At 39.5% G+C, this 10,999-nt stretch overlaps 1 pseudogene; it reads right to left on the reverse strand.

The window, feature by feature from the left end:
- Positions 1 to 7,993: 7,993 nt before the first annotated feature.
- On the reverse strand, positions 7,994 to 9,919 carry LOC101147201 (riboflavin kinase-like; annotated as a pseudogene).
- Positions 9,920 to 10,999: the final 1,080 nt, after the last annotated feature.

Genomic DNA, 10,999 nt, shown 5'->3' on the forward strand with positions numbered 1-10,999 from the left:
CACTCAACATCGGCCCATGAGAGCAGCCACAGGGGCTGTACCTCGTAAAGCCATGGGGATGAAGCTGTCCAAGGTCTTGGAAGCCCAGCCCTCATATCAGTGTGCCCTGGATGTGGGACATGGAGTCAAAGGAGATTATTTTGGAGCTTTAAGATTTTAATGACTGCACTACTGGGTTTTGAACTTACTTGAGGCCTGTAGCCCTTTATTTTGGCTGATTTCTCCCTTTTGGAAAGGAAGTGTTTATTCCGTGCCTGTACTACCATTGTATCTTGGAATTAAATAACTTGTTTTGATTTTACAGGCTCATAGATGTCAGGAACTTATTTAGAGATGAGACTTTGGATTTGGGACTTGGGACTTTTGAGTTGAGACTTTGGGGGACTATTGGTAGAGGATGATTGTATTTTGCAGTGTGAGAAGAACATGAGATTTGTGGGGCCAGGGGTAGAATGATATAGTTTGAATCTGTGTCCCTACCAAATCTCATGTTGAAATGTAATCCCCAGTATTGGAGTTGGAGGTGGGGCCTGGTGGGAGGTAGTTGGATCATGAGAGCATATCTTTCATGAATAGCTCAGTGCTATCCCTTTGGTGATGAGTGAGTTCATTCTTGCAAGATCTGGTTGTTTGAAAGTGTGTGGTACCTGGATCCCTACTCTCTCTCTCTTCCTTCCTCTCACCATGTGATGTGCTGGTTCCCCTTTACCTTTCACCATGTGATATGGTTTGGCTGTGTCTCCATCCAAATCTCATCTTGCATTGTAATCCCCATAATCCCCATGTGTTGAGGGAGGGCCGTGGTGGGAGGTCTTTGGATCATGGGGAAGGTTTTCCCCATGCTGTTCTTGTGATAGTGAGTGAGTTCTCACGAGATCTGATGGTTTTATAAGTGTTTGACAGTTCCTCCTTCACACTCACCCTTTCCTGCTGCCTTGTGAAGACGTGCCTTGCTTCTCCTTTGCTTTCCACCATCACTGTAAGTTCCCTGAGGCCTCCCCAGCCATTCAGAACCATGAGTCAATTAAACCTCTTTCCTTTATAAATTGCCCAATGTTGGGCAGTTCTTTATGGCAGTGTGAAAATGAACTGATACACCGTGATTGTACACTCCTTGAGGTCCTCACCAGAAGCAGATGCTGGCACCATGCTTGCTGTACTGCCTACAACCCCATGAGCTAATTAAATCTCTTTTCCTCACAAATTACCCAGTCTCAGTTTCTTTCTTTTCTTTTCTTTTCTTTTCTTTTTTTTTTGTTTTGAGATGGAGTTTTGCTCTTGTTGCCCAGGCTGGGGTGCAATGGCGCAATCTCAACTCACTGCAACCTCCGCCTCCCGGTTTCAAGCGATTCTCCTTCCTCAGCCTCCCAAGTAGCTGGGATTGCAGGCATGTGCCACCACACCCAGCTAATTTTTGGTATTTAGTAGAGATGGGGTTTAACCTTGTTCGTCAGGCTGGTCTCGAACTCCTGACCTTAGGTGATCCACCTGCCTTGGCCTCCCAAAGAGTTTCTTTACAGCAACACAAAAATGGCATAATATAACCTCTAATTTAATTTTGAAATATTTCTTTTTTGGGGGGTGGGGGACATAAGGTAGGATTTCTGTTTTATCACATCACCACTGTTTTTATTTGGATTTTAGCTGTGCTTTCAAGCACCTGAGATTTTGACAGAAATTTCCAGAACACACACTCAGTCATTTCTCTCAATTGCCATTATCAAATTATATCAAGGCCATTGGGGCCTCTAACTGGGAATGATTAAGGGCAATGAGCAAATAGTTGAGTGTTATTATTTCAGATTCCAGAACGTGCATAGTCTATGAAAAAGTTGATATGACACAGCGCTAAACAGCACAGAAGCTGGGAGCACTGAACAGCATTACTGAGATGAATTTGGTGGAGAAGCTATCTCTGCAGAGCTGCAAAACTGAGCCCTTGGATGCTAAGATGTGAGATGGTCTCCAGGCCAACTTAAACCATGGAATACATGTTTTAAATTATTTAATTGTTCTGTTCCTTTTGTTTTCTCCTCCACTGATTTTCACTCCTCATTTTTATTCCATACCTCTCTGTACCAAGTTCATTTTGATTCATTTATTTCTATCATAATTTTTCTCATTTTCTATCCTTTCATCATTTTCCCAACCCTATCTTGTTATTCTGATTTGTAGTTGTTTTTCAAAAGCATCCCTTTGTAATCTAGTGACCTTTGTACTATTTCCAAAGTCAGTACTTTTTAGTACAGCAGGTTCATTTCTTCATCAAACATAAATCAGATTTAGCTCCTGCTGTGAGCCAGATGCTACACCAGCTCAATGAGATGGCAGCTTTCTGTGACAATGCTGTTTACCACCTGGGGACAATCTGTGCCTGCTAGGGTTTGTCTGGTTAGATATGTGAGGTAGAATGGCTTCTGGACTAGTTTACCTCAGTGTCCCTTAGCCCAGTCACATGTTCATACTGAATTGAGTGCTTCTCATAGTAGGCAATCAAAAAACGAAAAGAGATATTTTCTACAGGTCCATTGAACCACAAAGAAAAGACACTTTTCACCCATTAACTCTCCCATTACTGGTCTAGTTGAATAGCAGGACAATCTTGTCTGAACATTCACTTCTTGTAATATGGCTGACCATGTATCATGTACTAATGAATCATAATTCCTTCTTGACCATAAATAAATCACACTGAAACATCCTCCCCCTCTCTACCGTAGAGGGAGAGTCAGAAGAGTAGAGTAGGATTTCAGGATGACATCTGGATGAAATGGTAAGAATGCCACCTACACCTATCTCAGAATATGACCTGGCTCTAGAATTTTTGCAGTGCTGTCTATTACAGGCAAGTTTACTCTGTTGAGAGAGACAGTTCTCCAAGTCTCTCAATATCCTACAGGCCTTATTGGGTGGTATGCATTGAATTATGTCTCCCAAAAAACATACGTTGAAGTCTAACTCCCACCACCTTAGAATGTAATATTATTTGGAAATGGGGTTATTGCAGATGTAATTGTTTAAGATGAGGTTATGGTAGAGTAGAACGGACCCTTAATCCAACAGGGCTGGTGTCCTTATAAAAGAAGAAACACAGCGGCACACAGGGGAGAATGCCATGTGATGATAAACGCAGAGACTGAAGGGCTGCAGCTGCAGCTGCTAGGAAAACACAAGGAAAAATTCTACCCTACAGGTTTCAGAGGGCACATGACCCTGCCAACACCTTGAATTTTTGGCCTCTAAAACTGTGAGACAATAAATTTCTGTGGTTTTAGCCTTCCAATTTGTGGCAGCCCTGGGAAACGAATACGCTGTGTATGCCAAGAATACAAGGCCCTGACTGCTCTCCATCTTGGCCATTTCTCAGGGTGTGTTTGTGGGCTCTGTGGGAGGAGATAATATCTTCATCTTGGACAATGAGCAGGTTTGCTTATTGTTTGCTGTAAAAATGGTGGATTTTCCAAACTCTGCATTCCTCAGCTGCAATGGAAACCCACTACAGATGCAGCATCCATCTGGACCATGTTGTATCACCCCTGTGGGACACCCACTGACACTCATGCTGTTTGCTGAGCCATGAATCTTGTGTCTTTTGCTACCATCCATAAAACAGTTAACAAGCTAACTTATTAGCTTGTAAATAAGGTGCAAACAAATCCCAGACCTAACTAATTCCTGAAGAGGCTATCACCAATTGCCCCTTCCCAAGGTTATTACATTGAAGGATATAATACAGGGACCTTGTCTTCAAGGAGCCTGGAGTTTAGTTGGAGATAGGATATCCATATGACAAATTAAATAGCCAACAAGACAGATGATAGATGCTACAAAGTAGTGCTTGATTAATTATTACATTATTTAGAGTCTCAAGTACTAGTATGTACCATAAAGGTTTTGAGTTAGGAAGAAGAGAGTGTCATGCGGTGGGGTGCAAAAGCATGGAGGAGAGCTATAAGTAGGGTATGGAAAGTGGTTAGGATTTGAATAGCAATATGCTCTGGGGGCACGAAATTCAGGGGAGAGGGCTGTTAATATCAGCTTCCTCTAAGGTTCTAGGGCATTTGTTCACATCTCTGTTATAATATTTATTACATAATATTATAATCAGTCATTTGCATTTCTGCCCCCTCCAGTGAGACCTTTTTAAGGGCAGTAATAGGTTTTATTCAGTTTTTAAAAATATTTGATATGTCATATAGTAGGCATGAAATAAATATTGAGTTAACAGATAGATGGATGAATAAATGGAGGAATAAAAATGGAAAATGCATGATTTGACAGAACAGGGTTAGTATATGTGACAGGAGTACACAGTTAGAAAGGCAGCCTGGAGCCACACTGAGGAAACCTCGAATGCCAGGCTAGAGGGACTGCACAAAAGGGCTGCCATTTGTTAAAGATGGAAGTGACGTTAGAGTCGTTTTAGGAAGATTTATTAACAGTGATGTACTCATGGGTCAGAGTGTGGCAGATGAGCCTACAGAAGGAAAAGCAGTTAAGAGGATATTGCAATGGCCCAGATTTCAGATGCCGTACTACAATTTCACTTTTAAAAAAGATCCATGGCGGGGCGCGGTGGCTTATGCCTGTAATCCCAGCACTTTGGGAGGCCCAGGAGGGCGGATCATGAGGTCAAGAGATCGAGACCATCCTGGCTAACACGGTGAAACCCCATCTCTACCAAAAACAAAAAAAAAATTAACCGGGCGTGGTGGCGGGCGCCGGTAGTCCCAGCTACTCGGGAGGCTGAGGCAGGAGAATGGTGTGAACCCAGGAGGGGGAGCTTGCAGTGAGCTGAGATCGTGCCATTGCACTCCAGCCTGGGCGACAGAGCGAGACTCCATCTCAAAAAAAAAAAAAAAAAAAAAAATCCATGTGATGTGACCCAAAAGATTAGAATCATGCTCCCTGCAAGTCATCACGGAAAGGGAAGCCAGGATCATTGTTACACGAGTCTATTACAGAACACCGAGAATGATAATGTTAAGTGGCTGGCTGACTTCCCAGCATCCTGTGCAACCTTGAGATTCCTCAGGATTTACTCCCCCTCTGCAGATGACTCAGTGGACAGTGGTGATCAGATGGCAACTTTGCACGTAGCCACTTATCGTAATAGGGAGAAGTGGGTCCTAAGTAGCAGAAAGACACTTATCAGTTTCTGAAGAGCTGACCTCTCCTCTGGTTAGGCAAAGATGAAAGTGTCACCTCCCGCTGCTAAGTGCCTTCTATGGCAGCAGTGCAGAACCTTGTTCACATTAGATAGATGATTTGGACTTACATCCTGTCTTCACAATGTGCTAGTCTCAGCACAGGGATGGAAGGCTGAAACATCTAAAGTGTTTTCGTGTGTTGAATTCATGTATTGATGATGTGTTTTCTCCCAATAATCACTGCTAAATGCAATGGAGAAATATCTCTCCTTTGATCTAGATCACTGTACACTATCTGCTTAGAAAGCCAGCTTTCAGACACCTACCCTGCTTCCCTTAGCACAGGGGCCTTTGCTCCTGGGAAGAAATAGAAATCTCTCCACCGTCTTCTAAACTGCTTATGATGGAAAACATCAGCATGTACCCGGCCATTGTGATTGTCTTTGGTCATATGCTCTGGGATTGAAAGGACTCTGTACCAGAACTTCCATACCAGTAAAAAACAACAAGGAGATCAATGCATACTTGCTCACCAAGCTTGTTGCAAGCTTGCTTATCTTACATCCCAGCTTTCTTTGCCATCATTACTCAAAACCAGTGACTTATCTAGTGTATTTGACTCTCAGAGATGATCATTTTCCCCTCAACATTTTATGAAGAAAAATTTCAAACAAGCAGTTGAAATAATTTTATAGTGTAAATGCATATACCCACACCTAGATTCTACCATTAACATTTTGCTGTAGTTGCTTTATCATATAACTGCTCACTTAGAGTAGATCATTTCTTTCTATATTTTGTTTTGTATCACTTGGTCAAGATTTATTTCAAGGCCTGAAGACATTCAGACTAATCAAAATGGTAATATAGTAATTTATTATAATACATAAATAATATAAAATTTTGAAAAATGCTGACACAATTCTTAAACAAGGATACCCTTTGATTTTCAAAAGTGATGGCTATTTAACAAAATGCAAGATGACAATAAAACATCAAATAACTTTCACACACCTAAGGAGAACATAATTAGCAGCAACCTATTCAGACAAAACAAGCACAAATATTTTTACAATTTCCAGGTTTGTTTTTAACTTTGCTTCAAAAATCCGTGATAAATGAGGCTTCTTTCAAGTATAGGATTTCTAACATTTAAAATTATGTTTTCTAAATATTTCTATAAAATATAAAGAAGCTACAAACTATATTGTTTGCCATAAATACATACACCAAAAAGTAAAACACAATCCAACTGAGTTTATATATGATTTTCTCTTCTCCAACAACTTTATATGCTTTTCTAAATAATTTAAAATATTTTAATTAAAATCACTTCTAATTCACCTATGCAGATTAGGGGAAACTGATGCATAAAGAGTTATCTTTAAAAATAGCTTTTGCGTAGTTCTACTCCAACCCCAACCCCCATTTACCACCAAATCTGTTGCTAGAGTGAACAATGATGCAAGATGCTGTTTGAGGAGCCCAACACAACCTGTAATCTTAATTTCCTAAATATCCAACGATTTCAACTTTCTTCTGGTATAAAGAAAAACATTCAAATGGCCAAAAATCATACAGTTAGTAGGAGGAAAAATCCATATTATGAAAATTATTTAAGTAAAATTTTATGCATTTCCCTGAAGCTACAAGCACTGTTTAGACAAGCATCAAATTACATTGTGCATATGCAACTACAGCAATTTAGATTTGCTCCAGAACATATACTTGCATTAAAAATAAATAACTTTCTAATTATTTTATAGTTTAACTGGCTCAATAGTTTTGTGCCCTTTAAAAAACTGGTACATATAAATGAACGGCTACATGTTCATTTAAATCTTAAGGAAAACTAAAGATGAAGTTTGCTGTTTTGTTTTTTCTATAAAATGCAATACATACATACGCTTAATCACTGTTCTATAGTGAAAGAATGGAATGGTATGGACAGATGCAATCTCTTTTAAGTATACAGTTGTAGGATATTCTAAATGGAATAAACTGACATTGACAATAATTTAAAGGAAGAAAGAACAAAAGTAAAAAAAAATGGTGGCAGGACAGAGATATCTACTATTAAAAAGATAAAAGATAAAAAGGGTTATCCAACACAAAATGTTAAAAGATAAAAAGGGTTATCCAACACAAAAATGAGACCTACAGATTCAAAAAACACTTATTCTGCTGTCTTAAAATATAAACACAAAAACCATGATAGGCAGAGGGTGTCTAGTCCACAAACTGAGGCAGTGCCATACAAAAATGAAGATGATACAATGCTGTGACCTCATAAAGGAAATGACTAAAATAATATTTCCCAAATGTCCTCATGTTTATGATAATATATTGATGTACAAAATATCAAAAAAGTACAAAATCTAGATTTTTTCCTTTTAAGATTATAATAAACTATCAACCTTCTGTTTAGTGCATTTACTTTTATAAGGCCCCTGTGTTTAGCAGTAAATCTATATGAGTACATATATGCTGGTATTTTACCATGAGAATTATACTTCTCACATCAAACTAGTGACTTGCCTTTTTACCCGTACTTACATACATTTCATTTCCGTGATAAGACCAATACCTTTCTAGTGATGCATTTGAATCAACATATTACATAAAAATAATATTGATTTTTAAATGAATCCCTTTTGTACTACGTCCTGATGGGTTTAACAGTTGAAACATAAAATGGTAACTGCAGTGCACTGTTTAAACTAATTAATAGCTGTAGGGAAATGTTTGGTTTTTAAAATACAACCAAGATGAGACTGCAGAGTTATGAGCAGTTACGTTTTCACTAGAAAACAGTGAATGAATAAATAAGATGATTTTTTTCATCAGTGGCCATTCATCATTTTGCTTTTAGGAACCTGGAAGAAATTGTCTTCTTTGAGTTTCAAATGTTCTGGTAAATCACATCGTTTCTTAGCTTCCTCAATATCACCATGAATTGCTGAAACAAGTGACTCTAAAGAATCCAAAAAGTTTTTTTCTGATTAGTAATTTCCTTTATGAGGTAGCCAACGATAGTCACATTGAGGATTTTCCCACAGAAGTCCTAGTTCACTGCAGCCTCAAACTCCTGTGCCCATGAGATCCTACTACCTCAGCATCCCAGAGAGTAGCTAGGACTAATGGCGAACCACCACACCTGGCTTTTTTTTTTTTTTGTACGAACAGGATCTTGCTAGGTTGCCCATGCTGGTCTCAAACTCCTGGCTTCAAGTGATCCTCCTCCCTTGGCCTTTCAAAGTGCTGGGATGACAGGTATGAGCCACTATGCCCCGCCAGAAGTCCTCTTTAAAGGCATGCATGGTAGGAGTTTTTGTGGATTTTTTTGGTATTTTTGCAGTATGGATTCCACCCTATGTTCGCCACCATCTTATGGACATTTCCACTTCCAAACTGGCCCAACCATGATAAACGCAGTGGATACACCAGTTGGAAGGTTATCTACCACTTATTCTGGATAGTTAGCTGTGGGAAGGCCCAGCTACTTGGAGCAGTGGCCCAGGCTCTGCACCACTTGGCTCCAGCAGAAGTATGGCCTGTGCCTCCTGGTACCATGCACTCAGGGCATGGGCGGTGGTGCAGCCTCCATGCATCTGGAAGAGCCGCAGCCGAGGTAGTACCTGGACCCCCTGGACTAATCTGGGAATGTGGGTATGAGCTCTGCTGGCCGATGGACTCACCGGTTACCAGGCGGTTGCCAACGACACCCTGCGGTCGGTCCTTCACACTGTTGACCCTACAGAAGCTGCCCAGCTACTCAGGGGCTGCTTCTCCTTGGAGTGGATCATTTCTCAACAATCTCTTCTCCTATACAGTAAAATTGTTTTCAGGAGGAATCATGAAATAAAACTAATAATAATATTGGTGAGAAAAAAAGTGAAAAATTTTAGTCAACTTTGTATATATAATTATGCTAGCAAAAATAAAATTAACAAAATACATACTGCATACAGAATATTACATATAAAAATATTACACCTTGCAGTTCATACTCTGTAACTGTATTAAATTTTAAATATAAATTAACTCATTGGTCACATAGAAGGACAAATGAAATAACTGGAGTTCTGTTTCTTGGTCTTTACAATCATTGTGCTATTATTGCTTGTTTTGAACCTTCCCTTTAAATGCAGCAATGTGTAATCCCACAGGGATTGTTGGAGGCAAGGACTCTGCCCTAAGTATGTGCAAATGATTCCAGACTATTAGAAGCTTACTCTTGAAATGAACATGTGTCACAGTCTTCTTGTATTCTGTGGAGTCCTAACTAGGGAAAAGGAGTTGGGCTGGTGGAAGCAGGGAAAAGCAAAAAGAAGAAAGCAAATGAGCTGTAAGTCTGCCTTTCTTCATGGTCCAAGACATGTAGCCCTCCTGTGCAAGTAACTCAAATAACTCACAATCTTCCTGCACCCAACTTATCACCAGACCCTTGGCTGATAGAAAAATACAAGTTAGCTCATTGTGACCTTGGCATTATCAGCACTCCACGTGGCCCTCTTGAGCACAAGCACCATCCTGTAAAATCCCGAGCCAGCCTTTGTCTCCTCGCAGCCGGCTCCTCTCTTGCTGATCTGCCTGTTGCTCTCTTGCAATGTATTTTCTTACTTTCTCTAACAAATCTACCTTTCTTTACCTACAACTGTCTTGGGAAATTCCTTTACTACCTGCACCACGGGCCCCAGATAGTTGTTACCCACAACATGTTTGAGACCAACTTTACAGTTGGGAGTTTTCCAAATTAATTTCTGCATGACATTCACCACTTATTAAAAAATGAATAATAGGAATTGCTCATTATACACTTAGATAAGTATTATTAAAACGGTTGTAGTGGCAGTGATTGTTTAGAACTCATACCAATTTTTTTTTTTTTTTTTTTAGGGAGGAGTATTTTGTCACTGACATTATTTAGAATTGCTGGCATGATGATAGTGAAAAAGCAGCCTTTGGTTGGTTTTATGATTGCTTTTAAATTCAGTACATTTAACACAGCCTGCTGATATTTTGCTGCCACTTTTCACACTTCGTGGTGTGAAAGGGAAAAAAGGATTGGGGGTACACTAGTTAAAGGCTGTAAAGACAGATTTTCTTCAGCACTGTTGCAACGGGAGAAAGTGAAGTCGATATAGAGCTGAACTCAGTTCCAAATACAGCAAAGAAAGCTGGGGATTAGTAGTCAATGAAGAGAGTGAGGGGGTCCATGGTTGGAAAATTACTAAGGGGAAACATCAAGGGGCATTCTTGCTAAACTGACCAATCGGGATTCTTGTTGTTACAGGCAGCCAAGGACTTACATATCAAGGGTAGGGGATAAAGAACTTGATCAGATATCAAGGGTATTTCGAGGCCACTCTTGAATCAAAAAAAAAAAAAAAAAAAAAAAAGAAAGAAAGAAAGAAAAGAAAAAGAAAGCAAAATCAAGGGTGATCAGATATCAAGGCGGGGGGATTCCTGCTAAACTGACTAGATGGGCCAAAGACAAGGCCCAAGGACAAGGTCTAGTTGAAAAGAGAGCTCAGAGTAACCTGACTACACTTTGGTCAAGAAGAGAGTCTTTGTCAATGGCCACTGATAAGTATATAAATTTTACTTATATTGGTGAAATATGAGTTAGTTCTAGAAATAGGTAGAGAAATAATACTGGAAAGATGAGCCATTAAAAGTAATATTATAAAGTCTAAACCATTATTAATAATTTCATCAATGTGAATAATAAATAACAAAACCCAAGAGGCGAATTTGTACTTGACTTAATTCTTTTTTTTTTTTTTTTGTTATTCTGTCTCATCTTCCCCAAGTTCGATCAAATTTCAGGTATGAGGCAACTCAAC

This window comes from Gorilla gorilla, chromosome 2, assembly GCF_029281585.2.
Source record: "Gorilla gorilla gorilla isolate KB3781 chromosome 2, NHGRI_mGorGor1-v2.1_pri, whole genome shotgun sequence".
NCBI classification, from domain to species: Eukaryota; Metazoa; Chordata; class Mammalia; order Primates; family Hominidae; genus Gorilla; species Gorilla gorilla.